The sequence below is a fragment of the Pituophis catenifer genome, unplaced genomic scaffold (genome assembly GCF_029215685.1).
Source record: "Pituophis catenifer annectens isolate HBS135680 unplaced genomic scaffold, rPitCat1.0.hap2 SCAF_2, whole genome shotgun sequence".
Lineage (NCBI taxonomy): Eukaryota > Metazoa > Chordata > Lepidosauria > Squamata > Colubridae > Pituophis > Pituophis catenifer.
In genome coordinates, this window is record NW_027256882.1 from 125,685,486 (window position 1) to 125,692,837 (window position 7,352).

Here is a 7,352-nt window from a genome sequence, read left to right on the forward strand (position 1 = left end):
AATCTGAAAAGAAACACAAGGAAAAGTTTCTAATAAAACTCATTTATTTGTTATAAAGAAAATAAAACACCTCACTAACTAAGAAAAGTTAATTGCTACATTTTTGAAATTAATTCTTGCCGGCTATCTGAGCCGGACCTTGCTGGAAAAAGAACAAAGGAAAAAGTGTGAGAAGGAATGTGGGTGGATGGACATGCGTAGTAGCTTTTGATAACAATTCTTGGCAAGGTACGGAAAGTCAGATAGTCCAGAAATAATGAGTTCAGCTGGCAAATAAAATAACGCAGTGACAACAATTGGCTTTTATAACACCCCTCTACTTCCATGTTTTATATAGTAATATCACTGCTAGACCATGACAACTATGGCAATGAGGAAACCTGGGCATTCTATGGCCCAAAGCTGCATCCAACCCTTTGGCTTTACCAGCCAAGGGGCAGCGGGGGAGAGCGGTGAGGGCCGCGGCAGCAATCCTTTTGATTCCTTCACAACAGTCCCTTTTCGAATATGGCCCCTTGGGAAAAATTAATTGTCCATCCTTGGCACTGACTATACCTGAGAGTAATAGTCCATTTAGATTATGGATTTAAACAATTTCTATCTCTCCTTGATAATAGATCTGGACTGAGATTTTGTGGCTTTTGAACAAGACTCTATCATAGAAGCCTGTTTAAGATAACTCTTTTAACACAACTTTTTGCTATAATAGATTGTTTGGATTTTGAATTCTCTACCATAAAATTAAAAAAGCAACAATTGTTGGCTAAAAGATTTGAAAGATGATTTTATTTCTCCCTGTACTCTATTTATTGGGCCCTGCCTTCTGTTTTAACCTCACCTTCATCCATCACTGTGCCCATTCCTTCTCTCCATCCTCCATTTAGATTCAAACTGTTCCCATTCAGACAAAATGGATATTCAAGCCTTCTCTGCACCCATGATTTATAACAGATATGAGAGGAAGACTTTTAGAATTATATCTAAAATTGTATCTGTTTAAGCTCTGTGACAAGCAATCTTCTTACTGCCTTTGCAGTGATTGCAAATAAAGGGAACTCAATATTTTTATTTATTATATTAAAGATAGAACTTGGCATACAAATTCACACTTTTTTTAAAAAGTGAATATAGATACACTTTAAAATAAATCAGAAAATAAAACGTCGAGTTGGCCACACCCACCCAGTCACATGATACCCCCCCAGCCACGCCTACCCAGCCGGTCATTAGGAGAATTGGTTGTTAAATCACATCACTGGGCTCATCCAAATAATGAATGTGAATATCAGAGATATAGATGAGTTTAGTCTATTCCTAAAAACTGAATACCAATTTACTGTATGCAACTGTTCACATATCTGTCTGACTCATAACGTGCATGAGAAAAAATTCTCCATAAAACAGGTAGCGGGACCATCTGTGGTTTGTAAAAGAAGGCCAAATTCTTCTTCATAATGGAATATGCAAATAATATTAACAGAATGGGAATATTTGGATTGACTGGACTAAACCAGACGCTTAACAGAGAGTAGATTAACCAATGATAAAGCCAGGAATACACAGGTTGTTAAAGGATGGAAGTATTAAGATAACATCAAATTCATGAGATAGGAGAGTCTGTTTCAAAGTAAAATAGTCACATTGTGTTTTGCCTAAGGTGACCAGATTTTAACATTGGTAAAGAGGGACATTGTGGGCGTGGCTTATTTTGTGGGCGTGGCTAGCTGGTCATGTGACTGGGTGGGCGTGGCTAGCTGGTCATGTGACCGGATGGCCATGGCTATGTGTATAGGGTAAGGTGAACAGATTTTAACATTGGTAAGAAGGACACCATTGTGGGCGTGGCTTATTGTGTGGGCGTGGCTTGGAGGCCATGTGACTGGGTGGGCGTGGCTAGCTGGTCATGTGACCGGGTGGCCATGGCTATGTGTATAGAGACTACTCAGAAGGCTGAAAAGTCATTTCTGACAGGTCCTCACACTTTTGACCATCCTCACATTTATGCCCGTGCAGCATTCTTAACAACCATGTCACTCATTTCACAACTGCTTCTCTTCACCATGGTGACAAGATAGGGCAAAAATGTAAAATGTGAGGACAGTCGTAAGTTCGAGGACTGGTCAAAAGTGCGAGGACCAGTCAAAAATAACTTTTTCAGCCCTCCGAGTAGTCCATATGCACAAAAGGACTAACCAGAGGGCTGAAAAAAGTCATTTCTGACAGGTCCTCGCACTTTTGACTGGTCCTCACACTTATGACCATCCTCACATTTATGCCCGTGCAGCATTCTTAACAACCATGTCACTCATTTCACAACTGCTTCTCTTCACCATGGTGACAAGATAGGGCAAAAACGTAAAATGTGAGGACAGTCGTAAGTTCGAGGACTGGTCAAAAGTGCGAGGACCAGTCAAAAATAACTTTTTCAGCCCTCCGAGTAGTCCATATGCACAAAAGGACTAACCAGAGGGCTGAAAAAAGTCATTTCTGACAGGTCCTCGCACTTTTGACTGGTCCTCACACTTATGACCATCCTCACATTTATGCCCGTGCAGCATTCTTAACAACCATGTCACTCATTTCACAACTGCTTCTCTTCACCATGGTGACAAGATAGGACAAAAACGTAAAATGTGAGGACAGTCGTAAGTTCGAGGACTGGTCAAAAGTGTGAGGACCAGTCAAAAATAACTTTTTCAGCCCTCTGAGTAGTCCATATGCATAAAAGGATACAGTAATAGAGAGGGATGAAGGAAGGGAAGGGAAATTAGAGTAGGAGTGACGGCAAGAGAGGGAGGAAGAGAGGAGGAGAAGGAGAAAGGAAGAGGAAATAGGGAGGAGAAGAAGAGGGTGGGGGGAAGAGAAAGTAAGAAGGAAAGAAAAGAGAGGTGGTAGGTTTGAGGAGAAAGATTGCTGTACAATAAAAAAGATGAAAGGGAAGAAAGCCAACCCCAAACAAATATAAAGATATTAAGATAAAGAATGAATTGTTAAACTTTAAAGAATAAAAGAGAACAAATATGAATAAATAGCAATAATTAGAAACACACATACAAACATACAATGTATTTTCTTTGAACAGAGTATTTGGCCGGTTCACAAATTTAAACAGTGTTTAGTTATTTCAATTAAATTTACAATTTCTATATTTCCTTTTTGCCATATTTATTCCTCATCTATTTTTGTAAAAAACCAATATTACCCTTCATCCTCATCTCTAATCTTAATCAAATTCAATTTTTCCCTTCTATTCTATATTATACCCCTTCCCATTGTCATCTATTTTTATATCCATCCTCACATTGGTTAATTATGCAATATGAGTTGTTTAATACAAATTCAACATTTTAATATAAATCAATTAGTTATATAACTATCTTTTTTGTATATTAATCAATATGAACATGAATATTCCAATTATTTCCATGCAATCCAATTTCTTACAAATCAATTAATTATATTTACCAATAATAATAAACCAAATAATTTCCCCCATATATTCCTCCAAACCACAACTTAACCATTTCTGCTTTCAACACAGTATACAATTAATAGTATCTCAATTATTACAATTCCCTAGTTAAAAAGAGCTTTTTTTTCTTTTGTGTTTTAAAATCTTAAACTCTCCTCTTTTGCCCTAAATAATTTCCCATTGTTTGCACCTACCTTTTTTGGTGAGGAAAAGGAAAATAAATCTGCTGCCTAATTTTCCAACGTTGCAAGCAAACAGCAAAGCCAACAGCCTGTTTTACTTTCAGTTTCGTTTTGAGCTTGGTTTGCACAAAGAGAAAAAAAAAACTGCTGAGCAATTTAGCAAGAGCAGAGCCCTGCGCAAATCAGCTGAGAGGGGGAAGCCGAGCTAATCAACGTAGGGCGGCCCTTTGAAGCCCCGCGGCAAGAGTTTAAACAGGTTTTTTCCCTCTAGCCATCAGCGGGGACTCAGGAGGCAGCCGGGACTCAGGAGACAGAATGAAAAATAGGGACTTTTTTAAAACGACGCGGGACGCGGGACAAATTGCTCAAAAGCGGGACTGTCCCGCCAAAAGCGGGACGTCTGGTCACCTTAGTTTTGCCATTCTGCTAACACTAAACTCTAACCAACAATGAGGTGGTTTCCTAATTCCTCCTGGGCAGTATTCCACTAATAGACTTGATATCAATTGAAAAAGTATGTCTTCCAATTATCTTGTGGGGCAGAGTGTATCTTACAAACCAGGGGTGGGTTCTACTTACCTTTACTACCGGTTCGCAACAGGATCACACGTGCAACATAATTCCTTTCACATTGTTTGAAGCAATCCTACAAAGTTTTCCTTATGTTTACTTTCCATTTATTCATCTGGGAAATTTATAACAACTTCAACAACAATAATAATAAATGGATGCTGGCAGTAATCTGTATCAACCATCAGCACCAGTCAATGATATTTGTCATACATTTTAAAATGTTCAGTTGACTGAGTTTCATTTTTAATGAATAAAAGAGGTAATAATAATAATAATAATAATAATAATAATAATAATAATAATAATAATAATAAATGCATGTTTTCTTCCTATAATGGTTTTTATTTCATTGTTTTTTCAGTTCTTCCTTTTTTGTGTGTGTGTGTCCATTTCCTAGGGGCCATTTTTCACACTACCAAATAATCACTTGACCTAGATTTAGAACTTTTCATTACCATTTTGTCTTTCATAGATTCCCTCAATATTACATAATAGATAATCATAATAATTTTGCTTTAGATTTAGATTTATTCTTTTCCTACACATAGATATGAATAGATTTAGGTTTAGCGTTTAGTGTTTTCTAAGCAGAAATGTATTACACAGACAAAATTCTGATTATCTCATTCCCATCATCTCACCAACCAGGAGATACCTGCTGTGTACCTAAACATATTGATGTATTTCACTTGAAATGAAGTTTTGTAAAGATGTTGATATAGTCATGCTTTTTGAAGAGGGAGGAACACATTTTTTCACCATTTTGCTTCCACTGGTCACTTCTGAAATCTGCTCTGGTTCTTCCTTACATGCAAAAAATAATCTCACCTCTAAACTGGTCCTTTGGAAAGGAAGACAAAAGCCTTTTGAAAACTTTGGCAATTTAGACTTTGAATAAGCAGGATAAAAAGAATATTGACCCCTTTGAGTTTTGATGTTGAACAAGATCCCTGAAAATATTGTGGATAGCCAAGAAAAACAAAGAAATAACTCGTACCACAAATGACCAGACTCAAAGATCATGATATCAGTGAAGGAGGATATTTAGATAAAATGTGATGTTTCAGGCACTTTCCTTTTTCAGCTCTTTGTCTCAATCATAGTTGAAACATATCCCAGAAGCCCCAGTTTGACAGCCGACGGGAAGAGGAAGTTCATGCCATGATCTCTGAAACCCAACCAGCAGCCCAAGCATGCACTAGAGCGTAAACGCACTGTGGTTCTGACCTCCCTGAAGACAAGTTGACAGCAGAGTTAAAAGTGGCATTCTCAACCGATGCCTGGTTCGAGGAAAACCAGACAGACCTAACCCTAAGAGAGGGATTGGGTTGGAAGGAGAATAAGATTTATGTGCCCAGCAGCATGCGACTCCTGATGCTAAAGCGGAGTCATGATTCTCGACTAGGGGGCCACTTTGGATTTTTAAAAACCTTCCATTTGACTAGAAGACAATTCTGGTGGCCACGGATGAAAGCCAATCTATGTTAAAAGCTGCATCACCTGCACCACTATGAAGTCCAGACCAGGGAAGCCCCCTGGGCTTCTCCAGACCATGGCCGAACCCACAAAATCCTCGGAGGAGATTGCAATGGACTTCATAGTCGAACTCCCTGACAGCGGAGGGAACAAGGTGATTTGGACTGTCATTGATTTATTATCTAAACAAGCACACTTCACTACCTGCAATGGACTACCCTCGGCCAAGAAGCTGGCAAAACTTTCAGTGAAGCATATCTACAGACTACATGGGGTTCCAAGGAGAATAATATCAGATCGCAGGGTCCAGTTTACTGCTAAGTTCTGGAAGGAGTTCCTGAGGTACATTGGGTCATCCCAGGGGCTTAGCTCAGCTTTCCACCCATCGACTAATGGATCCGCTGAAAAATTGAACACAATGGTGGAGCAATACATTAGATGTTATGTAAATTACCAATAAGAAAACTGGGTGAAGTTATTACTGTTTGCAGAAGTGGTTTATAATAATGCAGTACACAGCAGTAGAGGATTGACTCCTTTTCAAATAACTATGGGCATGGATTTTGTGCCGATGCCTGAGTTGCCTAGCAAGCCACCCACTTCCATGTCCCTAACAGAATGGATGACCTTGTTAAAAAAGGGTTGTGAGAATACAAAGAAAGCTTTAATTGAATCAGCAGAAAAATATAAGACCCAGGCCGACAAATGCCAGTCTCTCCAACCACCTTTTCGAATATGAGATAAGGTGTATTTGTCAACCAAATACCTAGGTCCCTTCCCTATAGTGAAAGTGATTAACTCAGTGACTGTCCAACTTAGCCTCCCTTGTATATTAGGAAAAGTGCACCCAGTCTTTCACAGTAGTTTATTGAGACCAGCAAGAGGATCTAATTTAAGGCCCTTACCAGCTGCTCCCCACCTCCTTTGGTAGTACAAGGGGAGACTCATTATGAAGTTAAGAAGATCCTTGACTCTAGACTATACAGGGGTCAGTTACAATATTTGGTACGCTGGAAAGGGTATCCATTGTCTGAAGCTACTTGGGTGAAAAGTTGGGATGTGAATGCTGATACCCTAGTAAGACAATTTCATGATAAATTCCCTAAGAAACCAAAGGGTGGAAGGGGCAGAGGGGGTTAAGAGGTCATGTACAATGTGTTAACCCCTTCTTTTGTGTTTTGTCTGTTTTATTTTTTAGGGTGTTTTATTTTTCAGGCTGTTTTATTTTTTTTTCTGGGGTGGGGGGGAGACACCTGTCAGCTTTGGAAGCCATATTAGGCTGGAAGCTTCCATGCTGCCACTTTCTCATGTGTGGGAAAGTAGGAGGGGGGATTTAGTAGAGGGATTGTCTTTAGAAATAATAGCATTCTTCCTATCGGCCAAGGTCAGGGAGATCCTGCATCTGGAGAAGGAGTGGTCAGAGTGATGTCTCGAGATGGGATGGCTGTTGATTGGAGCATGTGATTGACTGAGGAGTGAGGGGATGGTTTTGGAGGTTTTGATTTACTGAGGGAAAACCCGGACCTCTCAGATTCGGGTTTTCCCAGATGTGCCAGTTTACCTATTCTAGTAAATAAAACTTTGAAAAATGCTTGCCTCAACGTTTTTATTTGGAGTTGGGATTTTTCTCGAATACTGACAGAATGTCC